Raw genomic sequence first — 21,908 nt, forward strand, 5'->3', positions numbered from 1 at the left:
ACAGGAAATAGCGTGTAAAATATCTAAGTTCAGTGTGGACAGAGCCAGACAGGAGTGAATTACAATAATATTTACAAAGTCTAATACTCAGACAGTCATGTAGCACTGAGACAGGATAGAAAAACAGGACAAGTAAGGGGACAGAAAGAAAAAGGAGCCTTATTTAGGAGCCTTGTTGAAACCTCTCTCACCAACCAAGAGTCAAGGCTTCTAAGCCTACTCCCCAAGTGCTGGCATTACAAGCATGTATTGCTACATTCAGTTTTGTATGAGTTCTAGAGATCCAAACTTGGGTCTCACACTTGGCTAGCAAGAACTTCACCCACTGAGCACACACAGGGATACACATGTATGCACAATCCAATAAAAAGAAATCTTTTTTTTTTTTAGCTGATAAATCTACTGTCAAATGTTTGAATTAGGAAAAGGTAAATGCTGAACTCTTGGGTCCTACTCTTGGCTGTTTTTGCTGATTGGAACCATTTGTGAGGAAAAAACTCAAAAGCATATCCCAGAAATCCAACAATTGCTATGGATCTCTCTAAATTTCCAGACCTTATTACAACAACAAGAACCAGGATGTAGAAATGCCAGTCAATTCAAACTCTAAAACTAGAGGAGTTGCAGCTTAGGAAATAGGTTCTAATAGTTTCTGTGTTCCAAAAAATATTGGGCATCAATATTAACCACTGAAAATCAAAAGGGAACAGGGTACCATGAGTAATAGAAAGAGAAGCATGAACAGAAAGGTTCTAGCTACACATGCTATGGGCCTGGAATCACTCTTGGATGATCCCAGACTCTTAAAGTCAAAGGTTAGAGATGACCAAAGTTCACATTCTGGGGAGCAGCTGGCGTTGTGCATAGTCCTGTTTCCCAAAGGGCTTTCTGGCTTTGGTTTGAAAGGTTCTTGCAATTTTGTTTTGTTGTGGTTTTCCTTTCTGGTCACAGCAGGCAGCCACATTGACAGCACACGCACTGTGGAACTAACACTGCAGATTCCTGTGCGGTTTTGACGTCCCTTTTAAACTGTGCAGGTTAGTGCCTTTTAGTAAACTGCTTAGGCTGTGCAGTCATGGCCACTGTTGAACTTTAGAACATCTCCTCACTCTGGAAACCTAAGGTATCAGCAGTCATTCCCTGCAGTCCCACCCCAGCCTCTGGCAATGGTTCTTGGCTTTTATTTGTTCAGCTTTAATATTACTTATTATTATTGTGTAAGTATGCACGATATGGGACAGGTGCGTGTACCAGGGCATGCACGTTGTCAGAGCACAACTCTGTCTGTTTCTTTCTTCAGCTTTACATGGGTCACAGGAATCCACCCGCTTAGGTCCCCAGCCCTGCAAGGAGGTGTCTCTACCTGCTGAACCATCTCACTGACTTACTTCTTGGGTTTTGAGAGTAGGGATGTCAAGCTCTCACAGCACACCACTGCTGGCTGAGGCACATGTGTTTCCACAAAAAGTTACTTATCTCCTTCTCCTCACTGAATATTTTTATTCTTCAAAGTCCTTGAGGCTGCCTAAAATCCATGAGTTTGCATCACAAGATTTATGTACCTCTCTCCCCCTCTCAAAAAAAAAAAAAAAAAAAAAAAGCTCAATTGGTTCTTGTTTAATTCAGTTTATCTGCTACAGAATGAGATGAAAAATGCCATGCACTAGTAGGGAACAAAAAAACTAAGGAATCTTCTTAAAGACTAGATGGCTTTCTACTGGATTAACGTATGGGATTTGCTTTTTCATGAGACAATGGGCTCTTGTCTAATTTTAGATTCGATAAAGCATTTCCTGGGATCGACGGGGGCCCTGGCTTCTCTTGTTACTGAGAACACACACAGCGACAAGAGATTTTATGAAAAGAAAGAAGAAAAAAGAAGAGAAAGAATTGGTGGCTAGTGCTTTCTGTCATCACTGAGACAACCACGTCAAGAAAGATGCCGCGCGATGCCCGAGAGCTTCCTGAACGACAATCGCCAGCTGAGCTCGGAGGCAGAGCACTTGCCTGGCAGCACATAAACTAGGTGTGTCGATGTATGCCTGCAGTTACAGCGCTGAAGAAATAGAGAAAGGAGAACCAGGAGTTCCAGGACATCCTCAGCTATGTAGTGAGTTCAAAGCTCATTTTAGAAACATGACTCTTAAAAAAAAAAAAAAAAGTTCATCAGAAGTTCAAACATTTAAAAAGCATATGCATTTTATATTTTATACCCACATTGTGCTCCATGAACTCATATATTAACCTCCTAGTGACTGTGTAACCCCAGCATATTCCTGCAGAAAGGGACTCCCAGGTACCACACACCCACACACTTTTGGTCTAAGTAGCCCATTTGTTTTCAGTCTCTCATACTGTAAAGAATGTCCAGCTGTGTGTATGTGGTCCATGGGCCAATTGCATCTGCAGTCCCAAGGAGACTGCAGGGGGCAGTCCCAGGGGGCAGAGCCTCAGCCCCCAGTCAGACCTACAGAATCCCACCTATCTTTCACCAGAATGCTGAGTTGATTCTAAAATTTAGGGGTTGGGGGGACTGTTAACTAAACTTCATTATTACTGTCTAGTCTTGGCAGTCACTCAAATGATCCCAAACAGAGCTTAAATATTTTGGGAATCTAAATCTTATTGTTTAAATATTTTATGCATTTTGGGTGTACAGCTGTGTGCATCTATGTGTGTTGGTGTGTTAGGTGTCCTCTCTAATCTCTCTGCACCTTTTTTTTTTTTTTATACAGGATCCATGCCTTCAGTGAGCTCACTGATTCAATTAAACTGGCTACACCACCCTTAGCACTGGGATTGCTTGACCCATCTTCCACATGGGTGCCAGAGCAAGACTTCAGGTCCATCCTCACAGTCCTCCTACCCCCTCCATCTCCTTTTGAGCAATTTTGGAGATAACAGAAGGTGATAATGCTCCACCCAGGTTGGATTCCTACCAACCACAGAAAAGTGAGTGCCCACCATGGGACAGCTTTCATTAAAATCACAGCTTTCCCTTATAAAAGGAGCTCATGATCACCTCAGAAAACCAAGGAACCACTGGGAAGAAACTAAAATCACTGGAATTCCCACCTGAATAGTCAACATGCATGTATTGAGTGCTCTTTCCAATTATAATCACTTTATAAAACTAGGGCATAAAATAGAGATAATTTGTGTCTTTTTTCCATACAGTATTATTTTCAGGACCCTAAAACTTTTCAATATTGTTTTGTTTTTTTACTTTATTTTCATTTTTGTTTGAGTCAGAGTCTAGTGTACCAGGCTAGCCTTGTCCCCTGATCCCACCTCCACCTCCCAAATGCTGAGATTACGGGTGAGCACCATACCATTCAATATAACTGTAATGGCTTTATCTTCTCATGCATCAAAACCATGTTTTCCTTAAGCGCTCTCATTTTTCTGCCTCAGCCTTCTAGTGTGGAGTTACAAGCCTGTACTACCACACTTGGCTAATATCTTTTCACCCCTTAGAAAAACATACCTAACGTTTGTGCATATGTCACAGCACCAGGCCCATTTTGCCCAACACACAGAGCTCCCAACTAACAGAGATGATGAATCTTGTAGCAGTTTTCTTGCAAAGCAGCAAGTACAGCAACTAGAGTCTGTCTAACCAGCCACCCTGAGGAGGTGGAGGGGTTTGTATGAGATAAAGAAGTGGGGTATGCCCAGGGGTAATGAAGGGAAGCAGTCAGGGCTTGCCTTCACTCGCTCACCCTGCTCATGCTCACTAGCCTTCTGGACTCCTCAGACACTGCTCCAAGGGGGATCTTCTAACAGACACTTTTGTGGTCTAAGTGAAGGCTTCTCAGAGTTTATGACACTCTGCCTCTCTTCTCTAAACGGCTACTTAGGCAGCCATTGCCACTGGCGCCTATATCAGAGGTGTTACATACAGCAAAGCTAACGGGGACTTATGAAGTGGGTGATTCTAAGCAGCACCAGAGCAAATGGCACTGGAGGGTGCTCTCAGGCTTTGCCTTGGTTTTCTGCCAAATCTTCTCATGACTTTCTGATTGTCTCTGTAGATTTTCAGAAGTACGGTTACCAAGTCAAGCATCACAAAACTCTTGGTGTGGTTTGGTTTGGTGTTGGTGGTGATGTATTTTTAACTGAGGGCTTGAGATGTTCTAACTTGTGTATATACTAGTTAATGATTGAATAGGACTTTCATCTCGAAATTTTATCATTTCTTTGGGGTTAACATCAATGTATCACGTGGGTAGCCAATGGGAACTGAGCCAGGCCATGCCCACAGCACTAGTGCTTTGCTCTTGCCTTCTCTACCAGCAATTTTTTGTTTTTTATACTTACTACTGTATCTGTGTATTTTGTCTACATGTATGTGAAGACACTATTTTCTTACCTAGTGCCCTTGAAGGTCACAAGATGGCATCAGATCCCTTAGAACTGGAGTTACAGACAGTTGTTGAGCTACCATGTGTGCGCTGGAAATTGAACCTGGGTCTTCTGCAAGAGCAGTCAGTACTTTTAACCACCAAGTATCTCTCTTACCACCCCATTTCTTTCTCTTTGTGTGTGTGTGTGTGTATGTGTGTGTGTTTTATGTTTCCTTTTGTTTCTGAGTTTAAATTGCTTTATTAGTTTCCTTTTCATCATATCCCCCAAAATATAAACTATTTCCCTTAATGGAGCACTGAGGCCAATGCTCTGCCCCCTGAGCTCGCAGCTGCCCCATCATCAAGCTTCAGTTTTAACAGTGACCTCAGCCCTAGAAACAAGCTTCCTTACTATTACTTTAACCACTTTGGCCCCAGAGTAGAAATCAACTTTCCAACCAGCAAGCAGCATCTCTGCTACTTTATGATTTTCTTTTTAATTATGTGTACTGGTCGGGGTGGGCAGGTGGGGTGGTAGCAGGGAGTTCAGAGGTGTTGGCTGCCTGCAGCTGGACTTGCAGATAGTTGTGAGCAGTCCAGCATGGGTGCTGGGAATGAAACTCGGGTCCTCTGCAAGGCAAGAGCAGAGCATGCTCTGAACCACTGAGCCTGCGCATCTCTGCCGCCTTCCTTCAGTTACTTAATGCAAATCATTAGAAGATAGCAAAGGCAGCACATTCAAGCCACCCACAAGCTGCCTGCATGGCTGTGCCATCCCAAGAAAGACAGTGAACTGTGCCTAACATTTTTGTGTTACCCAAAGTCTCACTGCATTTTGCTGTGTAAAACGATGTCTTTCCTGCCAGTGTTTCTTGACATTGCTGGCTAGTGCTTATTAAAAAACCTATTTAAACAGCATAGGCAGTCTATCTTTGCATCTGTTCAGGCGGGTTGAAATTGAGAAGGCCCAGTGTCCTGTATTTCCCTCTTTCATTTGACTCATCTGAGGCTGACTCACTCTTTAAATTTCTTAGTACACTCACTCTTGAGAAAACCCTGTAAAGATCTCAGGGAGTGCTAGGGGCTTGCCCTGTGGTACCTGACAGAATCCATTTATGTCTTTAAATCATAGTGGTATCTGCTTCTCCTTGCATGAAATTCAGAGAATAAGCCCAGAGTTTAATCTCAGCACTCAGCTGAGGCAGAAGTATCTCTTTAAGATCAAGTCTAGCCTGGTCTACATAGCCAGTTTCAGGCCATCCAGGGCTGTACAGTGACAACCGGTCTCAATAAGTAGATGATAGATAGATAGATAGATAGATAGATAGATAGATAGATAGATAGGAAATAAGTAAATTCAGGAAAATAATGGCAATTGTCTCATAAGACTGATACAACAGTTAAATGAGACTAGTTATTAAAAGTTTTTGACACAATGCCTGGCACAAAACAGAAACTAAATAAGTGTCATCTTACAAATCAGACATCCTTACTCCTAGTCCTTTTGCCCCTGTAGATGATCCCACGTGACTCCTGCTTGCTGAGAAGATCATTTCTCCACTCACCATCATGTTTTTCCTGGACCCTGGCTGCCTCATCCTCACCTCTTATTTCTATCTCAAGGAAAGAATTTCTTCATTGCCAAGACTACCCTGGCTTTTAGATCTTTCTTTTTCCTTCTCCCCTTTCTTGCTGTGTTCTTTCTTCCCTCCTCTTCAACTCTCCTCCTTCCCTCTTCCACTGTGTTCCTCCTTCCCTTCTTCCTTTTTTTTTGTCCTTCCCTCCCTCTGGCTTAGAACCAGAGTTCTTCAGTTCTTCTCTCTCTTAGGTGAGTGTGTTTTTCCCTGGAAGGCACACTCTGTTTTTGTTGTGAGAAGTTCTTTCCTGCCTTGTTAAAAAAAAAAAAAAAATCAACCTTAACCCTTGTGATTCCATTGTATGTTGCTACATAGTAAACTACTCCAGGACTTAGTGGCTTAAAATAATGAAGCACTTTTCTCTCACAGATCCTGTTAGTCCTGTTAGCCCTGGTGCCTCCAGAGAGCTATGGGGAAGAAAATTAAAATCATTGGAATTTCCACATACGATACCTAATACATTGCTACACACACATATTTATGCACACACTGAGTGCTGTTACCAATACTAATTTTTATTTTACAAAATTAGAGGCATAAAATAGAGATAATCTTTTTTTTACATATTGTTAGTACTTGGAATCCCCTGGTCCAGGTTCTGCCTGCTGGTAACACTTGATCACACATGGTGCTCATTCTACAGAGATGTGGACGACTGCAAGAGCTCCAAAAGGCAACATATCAGTTATTTTGTTGCTATGACAAAACAACAGGACCAAAAGTAATTTATGGAAGAGCTTATTTGGCCTTCCAATTACAGAGGGATGACAGTCCATCAGGGCAGGGATGACATGGCAATCTGAGAGGCCAAATCTCTACCCACAAGTAGGAGGGAAAGGGACAGGGACAGGAACAGGGAGAAGTGGGGAGAGGGGAGAAAGGGAAAAGTGGGAAGGGGAGAGGAGGAGAGGGGAGAGGGAGAGAGAGAGAGAGAGAGAAAGAAAGAGGAGAGGAAGAGAGCAAACTCCCCAGTGACATATATCCTCCAGCAAGGCTCTACTTCCTGAAGGTTCTACATCCCCAAGCAGCACCAGAAACTTGGGACCAAGTGTTCAAGAACCTGAGCCTAGGGGGACATCTTTGGTTCAAACTACCACAGGCCTCTCTAGCAGCCCTTACATCCGTTCCTCATGTGTTATCAGTTGTAGGGTTCTGCCCATGTTGCCCAAAGCCCTCATGACAACCTGAAGTCATTAATGAATGTCTTTGAGTGCTGTCTCTTTTCTGACTAAAGGAGAACTGCCTTCTATGAATGCGCAGGACAATAGCAATGCTTGGATCCTCCCAAGCATCCCAGTGATAAGCATTAGTGAATGAAGAAGGTGGTTTCAAGATGGAAAGTCTCATTAGGCCATTTTTTTAAACTATAAAATGATGTCTTCACAGAAGTTTATGAGTTCTATAGGATAAAATACAAACACCCCAAATCACAAGAAATTCTTGAAATACATGTAGCCTATCATAGACATATTCATGGGTCTCTACCAGACAAAATGACTGCTCTTGCTCAAACAAGATGGCCTCATATTATAAAAGGTCAAACATGGTATTAGATTCCAACAGAATGAGATGTTGAGGCAGAGGGATTATGAGTTCAAGGCTAGTTTGAGAGATATAGCAAGATCATATCTCAAACAAACAAGCAAGAGCTTGCAAAATGTTTCAGTGGGTAAAAAGCCAGTTATGAGTAACCATGAATCAGTCATGATGGAATGTTCATAATGCAGTCATGATAGCAAGTGGCTTAGCAGTATAAAAGAAAAAAATGAAAGAAGTAGAGAGACTGAAACTCATGTACAAGATGAAGCCTCCACATTGTTGTAGAAATCTCAAAGGGTGGAGGTTGAGTTCTGAATGACAAGCTTTTTATCTGAAGAATTCTACACGGTATGACATATTTGTCTACATTGTACACAAGAAGGTATCTTGAATAATTAACTAAGGCCACTGGGAGTGGAGCTGAATTTGAACCAAAGTTCATCTTGGTCTGAAGATTGTTAAATTCTTTCAATGCACTGTGTACATTCCATTTTTATTGTTAAAGCCAAACAGAAGTAGATCAAATTATAATCTATATATAAATGTTAAGCCCAAAAGGTAAATATAAGGAATTGTTGAAATGCCCAAGAAGGGGAGGAATCAGACCCTAGAAGCCCTCAGCCTCATCAATCTCATTGCCATGCCATTAATTTCTGGACATGTTCAATACAAATATGATTTTATAGGAACACAAAGGGCTTTGGAAAGGAAACTACATAATTGAAACTCAGACGCTCCTAGCCAGAAGCAAACTAACCAAGTGTTTTACTCAACTTAATTCTTTCCTTGGAAAACACATTCAAAAGTGTTAAATGGCTTACCTCATTTCAAAGTCCAAGCCAGGTCACTCAGGACTGTCAGCCCTTGACATCACATAGAATGTAGTTCCATTTCTCTGTCCCAAGACTGTGTCTTGGCTTAGATCAACACCAAGCCACCCCATTTTGCTTAGGCATCTCATCCTGTTTGGCAGTCCTTGCATCCATGCCCTGATTTTGCAAATGTCCAGCTGCCTCCCGGTCCAGGAACAGCCTCTTTATAGGAATAATTAATGTCAGTCACTTACTATAAACAACTGCTCAAATCTTGCCAGAACCCTTCTTCCTAATGGGACTATTCCCGAGATGCCCTTTAAAAACTGGAAGGCTAGGTGCTTGCTGCCAAGAAGGAAGTCCCTGGAATGGTCCAAGCTTCCTCGGTGAAGAGGGTTTGACACTGGTGTGCTTTGCATCTCCCAGGCTCATGCTTCTGCAAGGAGGTGGCTAGAGGAGGGTGCTCAGAAAAATTGGGAAACTGCTTCTTTCTTTACACGGCTTACTTCAGGAATAATTGATAGAGGCTCATCACCATTACTAAACATTGTGTTAAGCATCCTTGACGACACCAGCTTTCTAAAATGGGGGCTATTAAGGCAAGTGGCAGTGTAGGGCTTCATAAATTATGAATTACTAGTCACGGATGAATACAGATAACCTGTAATCAGGAGACAGATGGTGATTAGAAGCAACTCTTCTTTTGATTCAATTAAACACCTGAGGAAATCGGTTTTGATTTGGATTTGTGTTTGAATGCTACAGCACCCTTTAAAGCAGGAAACATTGACAGCCCCATGCATAAAACATCCCTGACAGATTTGCAGGAGAGCTTTCTCTGCTATGGATCAAAATCAGTAAATTAAAAGAAAATGCCTTATCACAGATTACTGCTGGCAATAATCGTCATTGATTAGCTAGGAAGGGAGGATGGGACAGAAAGCTTAAATTTCAAAATCTTATCTTTCCCCACCATTGGGGAAGTCTCTGCTTTAACCAGTTTAACCATCTGGAAACCTAAGATCAGGAGGCTGGTCAGCAGCTGCCCAGAGAACAGGATCATGCTGACACAGAGCTCTTCATTTTCCGTGATAGAAATTATTCTTGGCTGGTGAAATGAGCCAATTCAAGACTCAGACTCGTCAAAGTATTTAAATGCAGGTTTGTTGGGAGCAGCTCTTAGCTGGTTCACCAGTTCCAAGGAATGGGACCAGGGAAGCCACCATGCAGGGGAGACAGAAAAGCAGGGGAAGAGAAAAACATCTGTTTCCCGAGAGATGAGGGGGGAGGAAAAAGTCTGGATTGTATTATATAGTGAAGCCCAGCCCCTGGGCTGGAGAGTTCAGGGTAGAGGGCAGAGTATGCTAGCCATGCCCTGTACAGGTACTGTACTATACTGTACTGTACTGTACTGAGGGATGCTGGGAGAACTTGGAAGCCAGGTCTGCTTCGGTCAAAAAGGCACCTCAGCTGCTTGTCCCAGGTCTGAAGCCCAACATTCCAATACACTATTCTCCGCCTACAGCTATGCTTCTCCACAGTCCCAGAGGTATGTGGACAATGCAGGCAGCAGGGATAAAATGCAGGAAGTCCTCTGTGCTGGGTCCTGTGCAGCTCTGCTGAGAAGTCAGACAAGCAGTGTGTAACCTCCAACAAGACAGCTGTTTTAACAAAATCTAAGAAATGTAGTTAATTTCCCTGGCAAAAGGTATTGGATGGCAGCATATATTTTAAAGGAAGGTCAAGTTCATTGTTCCTAAAGACTGTCCAGAATGTTGGGAGCCAAATTCCCTGATGATTTCTCTAAATGCAGCACTGAGATTGGCCAGCTACATTACTAGAGAGTGATGTACCTCTGGGCCTACAAGGATAAATAGTAATAATTTTGTTCACATTTGGCCATGGTGGTGCCCAACTGTGATCTCAGCACTCAAGGGCCAGAAAGAAGAATCAAGGGCCAGAGATATAGCCACCTGGGCTACATGAGACTCTGTCTCAAAAATCACTCCAGTAATAACAGTGTTTAATATAGACTTGGTGCATTGCTTCACATCAGGAGACATATATCCTTTAGACAAGCCAAAGTGGTAAATGTTTATTTTAATTTTTAAACGTATTTTTAAATGTGTAATCAGATTACCATTTATTGAAATGAACGTAGTTTCCTAGCATAAAGCTTGATTTTTGTGAAATAATTTTAGGAATATTAAGTTAGAAATATAACCAAAGAAGAGCCAGTACACACATGTGGCTGAGATTTTACAAGTAATGATTTCATTCTTGTGTTTTAGAAACTTCATAAAGGTGCTTATGTTTCTCCGGAAGCAACATAATAATCTCTGTGAGTCAGTGGGACTGATAGGGTTTGGTTTGGGTTTCAACACTTTACCTTTGAACTAAATCATCTCAGGACTTGAATTTGGTAGGATTATTGATGGATGTGTGACTGTTTCCTCCTCTGAACTTGGAATAATAAAACGTTCTGTGTTGTGATGGGGCAGCTGGTCAGAACACACATGGTGTCCCCTTTCCATTCAGGGGCAGCAGGGAACCGGCTGTCATGAGACCATGTATACTGTAGGTTTTAGCAAGTGCTAATTTATAGACTTTGGTTTTATTTATTCTAGATACCTGGTTGGTAAATACTTTCCAAAATAAAATTACATTAGTTTTCTTTTTCAGTGCTGCTGATGAGACTAAGGGCTTCACACATGCTGGGCAAGGGCTCCACCAAGGTCACCCCGCCAGACTGCCAGCCCTGAGGTAGGAAAGTTCCCCTGAAAGAAATGGCCTCTCTATGCAACCAGAAATATCCATGCATACATTTGCTTATGACGACAGTGACAAAGCAGTGTGGCCTAGGACCTATAAAAAGACAGAACATTTAAGTATTAAGAAACAAAATACTGTTTAAAAAGTGATTTATTTATAGTTTATGTGCACTGGTGTGGGCCTGCCTATACGTACCCATTAGGGAGTCAGATCTGCTGCAACAGGAGTTACAGACAGTTGTGAGCTGCCATGTGGGTGCTGGGAAATCTAAATATGAACTTTGTAACATGACAAAAGTGGGCTGTTTACTTTTGGAAGAGGTACCTGGATAGTACATCTTCCCAATTACACCAGTAACCAATTTTCTTTTTCTCCCTTCATGCTACATACAACTCTTAACAGATGGATACTGAATGAAATATAGATATAGAGAAATCCCTGAAGACCCAGGACCCACTGTATACACTTCCAGCTACTCTGAAGGCTGGATGGGATAATAACTCTCTGTCTCTGTCTCTGTCTCTGTCTCTCTCTCTCTCCTTCCCTCTCTCCCTCCCTCTCGTGTGTGTGTGTGTGTGTGTGTGTGTGTGTGTGTGTGTGTGTATGTGTACATATTTCCATGCATTGAGTTCAGGTACCCATGGAGGCCAGAGGACTTTGGATCCCTTGGAGCTGGAATTACAGGCAGGTGTGAGATGCTGACATGGATTCTGAAAACCAAACTCAGGTCCCCTCTTGAGGTTCTGAGTTCCACTTTGTCCCTCCGGATGTCGGGGCTCTGCAGCACGCCTAGCCAGGAAGAACAAAGCAGAGTTCTGAATGGGTGGGTCTTCAGCATCCAGGTCCATCGAGAGTGCCAGGGAGAAAAGAATATCTCTGAGGATTTTAGTGTTACAGCTCTTTCTGACAATTATAGCCCTTTGCCAAGGAGGACAAGAAGAAATGAAGGGTCTGGGGGTTGGTAGGTGCAAACAGGAGCAGAGTAGCCTGGCCTGGCTACTGAGGGAATTAGAGTCAACCCCCTTCCGCACAAGGCCACCTGGCCGGCGGGCAAGTCCGTGGTTCCAGAGGTGAATGTCTGGAAAGAGAAAGCCCTCTCCAAAACAGCTCTTAAACAGTTACAGCCCAGTGAAACAGCAACTCAGAGACGATCTTTGGTAAAACAGCTCCTGCCAACTTATTCCAGGTGGACAGGGGCTATATAACCCTTGGAGAGTGGGAACGGATTCAAGAGTGAGTGCATATCATTGGCTGTGTCTGCTGTGGATGCTGGTGGTGCTCTATTTGCATCCAGGTGCCAGCTACGTGACTGCCTGTGACTACCGTGAGAGTTGGGGGTCGCAAGCCTACATGCACCAGGGCATGCAGGCATGGAAGCCAAGAGGGACCAGTCCTGCATCTACTGCTCTCAGGATGAGATATCGGTTTTCAGGTTTGATAATTTCAGGTTTTAAACATGTCTCCAACCTCACTCTAGCCCCATGCCTGTTTTCTCCAGTCACCCAGGCTATATGCCCACACCCTCTGACAAGTCTCTAGCCCTGGGCTCACTTCTTGTGCCTAGGAGCTTGGACAACATAGGAAAATAAGTAAATACGTAAATAGATAGATAGATAGATAGATAGATAGATAGATAGATAGATAGATAGATAGATAAATATCTGGTTTTTTTTTAAGTTAAAATCTTTTCAGTAAATTAAAAATATGAAAAGAGTACCGATGTCTCAAGAAAGCAACAAGCAAGCTGAAGATGATGTGCTCTGGGCGGGCAACAATGTTGCTAGGCAACCATTCTTGTAACACATTTATATATGCATGTATCAAGATTTCCCTATCACCTACCTGGCCTCCTGCCCTCCCCTCAATATCTTTTAATCTTTCTACAAGCTTCTAGAAAGGTTCTCTGGAGGATCTCAAAATTCAGAACCCCAGTGGCCAACCTGATTGGTTGATCCCATTTAGAAATTATAACTAGCTTAACAGTGGTGGCACATGCCTTTACTGTCAGCACTCAGGAGGCAGAGGCAGGCAGATCTCTGAGTTCAAGGACAGCGTGGTCTACAGAGTGAGTTCCAGGACAGCCAAGATACCCTGTCTCAAACAAACCAAAAATAAAAAAGTAAGGAAGAAAAGAAAGAACAAAAGAAGAAATAGATTGATCCATTGGTGAGGACAGAGACCTTGATTATAGGGGCATGTTACCATAACTAGGTAGAACTTCTTTTCCAATGAGAAGACATAGGTTTTCTAAACCTTTGTATGTCTCAGCCAAAAATACTTGGTTTTCTGGAGCATCAGGGTAATAGCACACCTCACTGGGAAACGCTAAGATGATGGGCACAGCACTAGAGGGCATAGGTTGTGTGACGGTTTGAAGTAGTTTTCTCCTGAACACTGATATGCTGGGAGCTGCCCCTGCAGTGGTGGTGCATTGCTAGTAAGATCTTTAAGTGGCGGGCCCCGCCCGTAGAAGGTAATACTTTCATAGGTGTTTTGCTTCATAAATGGATGAGTGCTATTCTTCTGGAGCTGCTTCTGTCTTCCAAGATTAGTTCCTGTGAGAGTGAGTTGTCATAAAACAGTGAGCCTGGCCCTGCCCCAGCATTGTGATTCCTGTCTGCCTTGTGAACTTCCTTGCCTCTTATGTGTGCTCCTGCCAGGATACCATCTATCAAAAAAGACCCTTGTGAAAGTCTGAACAAGTGAGGACACTTGATCTTGGGAAGAGGATAAACGAGCCTTGAGACAGATTTCCATGACTGTCTATCCCTACCAAGACTAGACAGTTGTTAGTGACACAAAGAGTACACCACAGAACCAGCCCCCATGGAAACCGATAGTCTAGAGATGCACCTGTTCTCAGTTGCCCACAAGCCCTGTGAAGCTTAACATGATTCCTTGATCCTCCCAGGTACAGACTCCAGGACAGTAGGCACAATCCCTATAGCTCAGAGACTATTTAAGTTGATCAATCCCAAAGTGACTGAACTGCACATAAAATAATATCAAATAACACGAACCACTTTAGAATAGGTGCTTGCTACATTCAAGAGGTTTATTTTTTTTCTCCATTCACAAAACTTCCAATAGCTGTGGATCCCCAATGCAAACTATAGTCTTATTAAATGTTTTATTTATCATAATTATACAGGATCAATGAGGCTTTGCTTTTAGGTTTCTTTGTACTGGCTAAATTAGGAAATATATCAGAAAAAAAAGTATCATTAGACAATCTATTCAAATGTTTGATTGTGACACAATTGGATATTCTCCCCAAAATAGAATTTTGTTTCTGTCACCTATTAAGCAGAGGTCAGCCATCACTATCAACATCAAATCCAAGAAAGTTAGTATATATCATCTTTCTTCATATCTAGCAGCTTCTCCTAGTTCAAATAGTTGCACTTACTGTAAGCAGATGTCAGCAGGAACTTAACAACATATACATCTGAATTTTGTATCCATCCCTGTGTACCTCACGTTTGGACCATAGTACCTTGAGCATCATGAGATGACGCAGGCATGGTGGGAACTATTGTCTTTCTTCTCTATAGGATACAAGGTTCCCTCTGTCAAGGAAAAGGCTCTTCGAGGTATTTATAAAGCTCACAAGGTCTTTGACATTCCTTTAAGTTTCTCCACCTAGCCCAGCCCAGTGACTGGGACCTCTGGTTAGAGCCTGAGTTTTCAGTGAGCTACCTATTCAGACTATGAAATAGCCTCTGGAGTAGTTTTGGTAATTTGGATTCTAGCTGCTTTACTGTGCCTTATAGGATGAGACAATGTCCAGGCTAAGTTTCTAAGACCAGCAGAAGCACACAGCTGAGTTGCTACCCTGGGCCACTCTACTCTACATCCTTAGTAAAATATGACTGCGTAGAGCCTGGGACTAAGACACAGCCACAGATTCTCAAGCAAAGGTAAGCACAAGTATCTATAGTCATAACTGACATCACAAAATAAGTGTAGCATCACAAATGAGTCCAGATACCAGTAGCACTGATTTATAAATAGCACAAGACAGTTCTTAAACTCACTGTACATAATGTTCCATAATGTTTCCTCTCTTGATATATTTTATTTGTACATCATTAGTCTTGACCACACTATGGAGCCTTGCAACCACAGACTTATGAATAGACTGAGTTTTATTGCCCATCTGGGGTTAAAACGCCAAGTCTGAGACATACTTACAATACTGCAGGGTATGATACTAGCCTATCCTATGGCTACACTTCTTCACAGATTCTTTTTCTTTTTTAAAATATCTATTTTTTTAGAGTGTATGTGTGTGTGTGTCTGTATTGGACACATGAGTGCAGATACACATCTGGATCAGAGCCCTCCATTCGTTGGAGTTGAGATTACAGGTTAATTGTGAGGTGCCGCAACATGGATGCCAGGAACAGGACTCAGGTTCTCTGCAAAACAGCAAATGTTCTTAGCTGCTGAGGTGTCTCTCCAGCTCCTTTTTACATGTTTCCTTCACTTTATTTTTTTAACTGTTTTATTTTATTTTTTTTAATAATTACACTTTATTCACTTTGTATCCACCCATAAGTCCCTCCCTCCTTCCCTTCCTGATCTCACCCTCCCTCTCCCTTCTTCACGCCTACCCCTCCCTCCCCAAGTCCACTGATAGGGGAGGTCCTCTTCTCCTTCCTTCTGATCTTAGTCTATCTGATCACATCAGGAGTGGCTGCATTGTCATCTTCTGTGACCTGGTAAGGCTGCTCCCCCATTAGGGGGAGGTGATCAAAGAGCAGGCCAATCAGTTTATGTCAGAGGCAGTCCCTCTTCCCATTACTATGGAACCCACTTGGGCACTGAACTGCCATGTGCTACTTTTGTGCAGGGGTTCTAGGTTATCTCCATGAATAGTCCTTGGTTGGAGTACGAGTCTCTGGGAAGTTCCCTTTGTTCAAATTTTCTGGTTCTGTTGCTCTCCTTGTGGGGTTCCCGTCCTCTCCAGCTCTGACTATCTCCCACTTCTTACATAAGATTCCATGCACTCTGCCCAACAGTTGGCCATAAGTCTCAGCGTCTGCTTTGATAGTCTGCAGGGCAGATGTGGGGCCTGGAGAGATGGGTTGGTAGTGAAGAGCACTGGTTTCTCTTCCAGAGAACCTAGTTGGATTCCTAGCACCCACGTGGAGGCTCATGACTACACACTGGACTCCTTGAGCGCCTGACAGGCACGTGATACACAGATGCATGCAGGCAAACACTCATACATATAAAGTAAAAAGAAATAAGTATTTTAAAAGAAAGTTTAAATTTGTTAAAAACCACAGCTGCTAGTAGGCATTGTGGCACAAACCAATTAGGAAGTGGAGACAGGAGATCATGACCTACATGGGAAGACTCTGTCAAACAAATGAGCAAACAAACAAACAAATGCCAGCCACAGTGACAGATCTTCCAGGACAACCCCCCTGGATAACACCTTGTATCCTTCCTGCAGGTGACACCCAGGTGGGCAGCTCTCAGGTCCCTGGCTTGACACTGGAGCATACATGGGATGGTCACCCTTTTCCTTCATTTAAGTTCAAGGGGAGACTCTAAGGAGCCATACTTCCTGTAAGCCTGACCTTTCAATTTATTGTATTGGATGTCTGTTATTGCTATCTGGGAATGCTCATGTCTTTGTATCACCTTTCCCATCCTGCCCCTCACAGTCTGTCAGGCTGCCAGTCAGACCCTGCGTGACCTCAGTCCCTACAAGACCAGAATACTGCATCAGCCTGGACCAATGACATTCCCCTGAGTCTGAGTCTTCAGCACTAGTTGCTGGAGGTGCCTTAGGGCAAGCATGCAAATACTCCTGAATGGTGCTTCTGAAGTTCATCAGCCTCTTAGCTTTTTTTTTTTTTCTCATGTATTTATGTGCATTACATTTTTTAAATTTTTTATTAATTACACTTTATTCATTTTGTATCCCCCCATAAGCCCCTCCCTCCTCCCCTCCCAATCCCACCCTTCCTCCCCTTTCTGCATGCATGCCACTCCCCAAGTCCACTGAGAATTAGAAAACTCACCCCTCCACATGGCACGTTTGCATGAGTGTTATTTTGAGCTGAAGACAACTAACTGTGAGATAGCAGGTATGGGTGGAATTACCTACCCTAATCAGGAATAAATTTCCTTTTGTGCCCATGCCCCTTCCCAGCCCTCTCTCATCCTCCCTTCTCACTGGAAACAGAAAGTCTGGCACCAAGACAAGTTTACAAAAACAACCTTTGCCAAAATAGCCCTTATCTTCTACTGGCCTGGCATAGGGCTGCACCCCCACAGGTCACCATTCCTACAAGGCCTAACTTCTCTCAGTTCTTCACACTCTTACGGTGGTGCACCCCTTCCCAGGTCCCTGATTCTGTAAGGCGGTGGTCCTTCCTTTCTGGGAAACCTTCTAAATTCAAGAAAACAAATGTCTGCCTCCTCTCTGTGTGTCGTTGACAGTTAATTCAGATGCCTCAGTGGGAAGAGGGGAGCCTTCTTCTGCCCAGGATGGCCACTCTGTGATAGGAACTGAGAAGTCTGGTGTGGCCAAGGACAGAATCTCCGCCTCACAACTGAGGCAGACGGGTGCCAGGACAGGCATTCCTCAGCTGCTGAGCTCTGTGAGTGAATACTTGTTGGGAAACTCCAGACAGTCTATGTTCTAATTTGACTAGTGGAGATTGGGATGGGAAGGATTCTCAAGGCCGCAGATCATCTACTTATTTGTGTGGGAGTGGGGCAAAGGGGGGTGAGGACCAAACCCTCCTCACCAAGCATCCTACAGATGTACTCCATCATTGATCTATAGCCCCAGACCAACCATGTTTTTGTTTTTGAGATGAGACTGATGGCAGGGGAGGGAGGATTCAAAACTCTGTATTAATTAGAAATATTTAGAATGTCTAGTTATTCCCACTGAACAAGCCCTAGTACGAACAGGATTTTTTTTCTTCCTCTTTTCCTTTCTTTCTTTCTTTCTTTCTTTCTTTCTTTCTTTCTTTCTTTCTTTCTTTCTTTCTTTCTTTCTTTCTTTCTTTCTTTTTAATGGGGTTTTTCTTTTATTTATTTATTTATCTATCTATCTATCTATCTATCTATCTATCTATTTATATTAATCACAACTTATTCACTTTATAGCCCTCTCACTCCCAATCCCACCCTCTCTCCTTCTTCACCATGCCCCTCCCCAAGTCCACTGATAGGGGAGGTCCTCCTCTCCTTCCATCTGATCCTAGTCTATCAGGTCATCAGCACTGGCTGCATTGTCTTCCTCTGTGGCCTGATAAGGCTACTCCCCCATCAGGAGGAGGTGATCAAAGAGCAGGTCACTGAGTTCATGTCAGAGACAGTCCCTTGAACAGGGCTTTTTCAAACTGACCGTTATGATTCATCCTTGACATTATGATGGAGCTAGATAAGGATTAACTGTCACAGCCAGCATTAAAACTCACAAACTTGGAAATTGCAGCATGGGAATGGCCATGAGATAGGACATGGGACATGAAAGAAGTGTTTGGCCTCTCCTCTGGCTGATCTGCCCAGAGTATAAGACAGGCACTTGTCACAATGACTTCATTTGCTGTTAGACCCAAGCATACCACCACTTCACCAGCTCTTCTTTCTGCTGCCTGCCCCTCTCACTGGCCACTGGCCATCCAAGTCTGCCCTTCCACTCCTGACAATCATCCTACTTGAGGCCTCTGCCCTTTGTCTCCACCCAACTCCATCATCTCGTGCTGTCTGTGAGCATCCCAGGACTGCCCAGCAGCTTATCAGAGGACACAGCTCTCACCTGCTCACTTGAACAGAACTTGGTGGTGCTGCGATTCACGGGAAAGCCAGCTAGCCGGGGAGAAGAGCCACTGGTTGGAGCTGTTTAACTCTCTTCAAAAGTTTCCCAGGGTGTCATACTTGTTCACATGCATGCCCGAGTGTACACACATACACTCATGAACGCCTTCCCCACCCCACCCCCCAGCCTGGGCTGTCATGTTAGTCTGACCTCCACTCTGCTTCTACACTCATGACCCAAGGCTTACCTCACACCTTCACCCTCCACAGTGTCGATATCTGACTGTTGGTGACCAGTCTTTACTTCACTGTCCGTGTGGAGGTTGAGATCCTCTAATGAGCATGCATTGAAGGCGTGGTCCCCAGTTAGTGATACAGCAGCAAGCCGACAGATATTCTGGAGGTGGTGTCTAAAGGAAAGACAGCCGGTCACTGCTGTGTGCCCTGAAGGTTATACTTGGACCCTAGGTACTTCTATCCATTATTTCTCGTCGCTTCCTGGAATAACCATGAACCAATACTTCTGAAGCTATGTGTACCCCAATAAACCTTTTTTTCCCTTTTCAGTTGACTACCTCAGATATTGGAGACCTAAAATGAACCATTGGACCTCTCCATCTCAGCCTCTATCACAAGATAATTGAGTTGAACAGTGAGCTTCCAGATTTCCTCACACATACAGATATTCTGCCTCCCACCCAGGCTGGTATCTTTCCTAATTAATAGTATAGACAGCAATCACGACCGCCTGTGACCTTTATCAAGCACCACCTGGGCCAGACAGACAGTGCCAGGTATCTCACATCCATGTGGCCATCTGACGCTTCTTCATACTTGTATATATGAGGTAAATAGGGTTATTTGTCCTGCTGTCAGTAAGACCAGAGCATTGTTCCAGAGCTGAGGAATACAGTAGACACAGGACATTGAATCTGACTCCGGGCCAGGCCATAATCCCTGCCCTACACTCGGCTGAGCTGGAAGCACATGTCTCATGATGGGGGGTTGACACCAGGGTTCTAGGATCAAAGTCTCCGGTTACTCTGGCTTGAATGAGTATGTCTCAGGCGCACATGTATTGAAGGTTGAGCCCCAAGATGGAGCAGTTGGGGGGCATCTGAGGACCTTTAGAAGCAGAGATCTTCTAAGAAGTGTACATGTCACTGGGGGGTGACCTCCAACGGGTGTGGGAACCCAGTCTGTCCTTCTTGCTCTCTCTCTTAGGTTTGCTGTGCCACACACTCTTCCATGATGTACTATGCCCAAACCCAAAGTTACGCGGTCATCTCCTCTTGATGTTGAATGACAAAACCATCAGCCCAAATTCTAAGCACCGCAGCAATACCATTGCTATAAAGGCACACTAACTCAGAGAGGGGCCTTTTTTTTTTTTTTTTTTTTTTTTTTTTTTTTTTTTTTTTTTTTTGACAGGGTCTCAGCTCAGGCTAGTCTAGAACTTACTATGTGCTGAAGATGACCTTGAACTTCTGATCATCTCACTTCTACCTCCTATAGGCTGGGATTAAGGGTGTGTGCCCTGAGGTCAACATTTAAAATAAAATTCTGAAAGTAGTACTGGAATTTAATAAATAATTGCTGTCTGCTTCTTTTCCAAAGTTCTTTCAGTTCCTGTTTGTTCCAGGAGGAGAACACCACTCCTGTCATCTTTTAAAAGCAAACAAGTTTTTAAAGCTGCTGCAGAAGTGGGGACTGGAGACATAGCTGACCCCAAGTTCATTCTAACAATTTAGTTTTCAAACCTTGAGGTAGAACTAAATCTCCTCAAAGTAGGATCACTGAGAGATTCCCTTTTCTAGTTTAACAATAATTTTTCACCTAAAAGCTCTACACTGGTAATGATTTGCTCTGCAGAGATGATGGCTGTCAGTTGAGGAAGCATACTGGCCCCTAGGCAACAGAGCAGAACCAAACGCCACTGAGAGGCTCACCCTGGGCTGAGTTCTGCACCCTCCTTACTTCTGTGACCTTGAGCCATTCTTTGCTCATGCTCCCAAGGCTCCTTTCTCTATTATACATAGCCGATGAGAGCAGCCTTGTTTTCAGAAAGCACTTCCCCAAAGCTACCTGCCAAAAAGATATATAATTAAAACATGAGGTGGAAAATTATTTAGCAATTAAATAATTGCCTGCCCATTAATATACATGTGTGGTCTTGGATTTCATGCGTTAATAATTAAGAATGCTTCAATCAGAGTCTTTGAGAATATAAATTAGGGCCAAATTTATGTTCTATATTAAGGTTGAAAAATATGCAAATCTCAAGAGATTAGAGGTCTAAGAGTTACAATTTATATGAAGATTTATATAACTTTGAATATAATTGTTCTTTTGCCCATGGCTATTTCAGATTAAATTAGTCTAATTTAAGTATATCCAGAAACCTACTTAGTGTTTCATTAGGGAGATGGCCCAGGGGGCCCTTAGTTTCGAATACCAGGAGTTCCGGTCATTAGCCTTATTGTCAACAATAGAAGGATGAAAACCTAATTAATCATTTAACACTGGGAATCCTCCTTCCTTGTTTCCCTTGCTACTTGCCACATCAGCATTTGGGTTTTGGTTTGTGTGTGTGTGTGTGTGTGTGTGTGTGTGTGTGTGTGTGTGTGGTTTTTGTTGTTGTTGTTTCATTCAATGAGGCAGGGTCTTAGATAGCCAAGGCTGATCATGAACTCCCAATTTTCCTGCCTCAGCCTTTCAACTGCTCTAATTACAGGTATGGACTACCATGCCCAGCTAATCAACTCTTATGTTGATAGAGACCCAAAGAGCTTATAAGTATCTTAGAAAAAAAATCTCAATTCAACCTTTTACCTGGGGATCACAATAAGTCACAATTTTATTTATTATTGGTGCTTTTGTCTGTTTCTTTCTCTCTAAAACACTGATTTGGGACTCATCCAACAAATAACATTTTACCCTTTACTTGTCTTAAAGTCAATCTCTCATAAACAAAACCCTGTATAAAACAGCAAAGTAAAGAGGCAAATGCC

The 21,908-nt window shown here is 43.1% G+C and overlaps 1 long non-coding RNA gene across 1 annotated transcript; it reads left to right on the forward strand.

Moving 5' to 3' along the window:
• Positions 1 to 876: 876 nt before the first annotated feature.
• Positions 877 to 3,523, forward strand: LOC129692889 (uncharacterized). Its single transcript, XR_008722776.1, has 3 exons — positions 877 to 1,037; positions 1,777 to 2,110; positions 2,736 to 3,523. It is a non-coding gene; the product is annotated as an uncharacterized LOC129692889 (long non-coding RNA).
• Positions 3,524 to 21,908: the final 18,385 nt, after the last annotated feature.

The sequence above is a fragment of the Psammomys obesus genome, unplaced genomic scaffold, assembly GCF_907164565.1.
Source record: "Psammomys obesus unplaced genomic scaffold, mPsaObe1.curated_primary_1811, whole genome shotgun sequence".
NCBI lineage: Eukaryota > Metazoa > Chordata > Mammalia > Rodentia > Muridae > Psammomys > Psammomys obesus.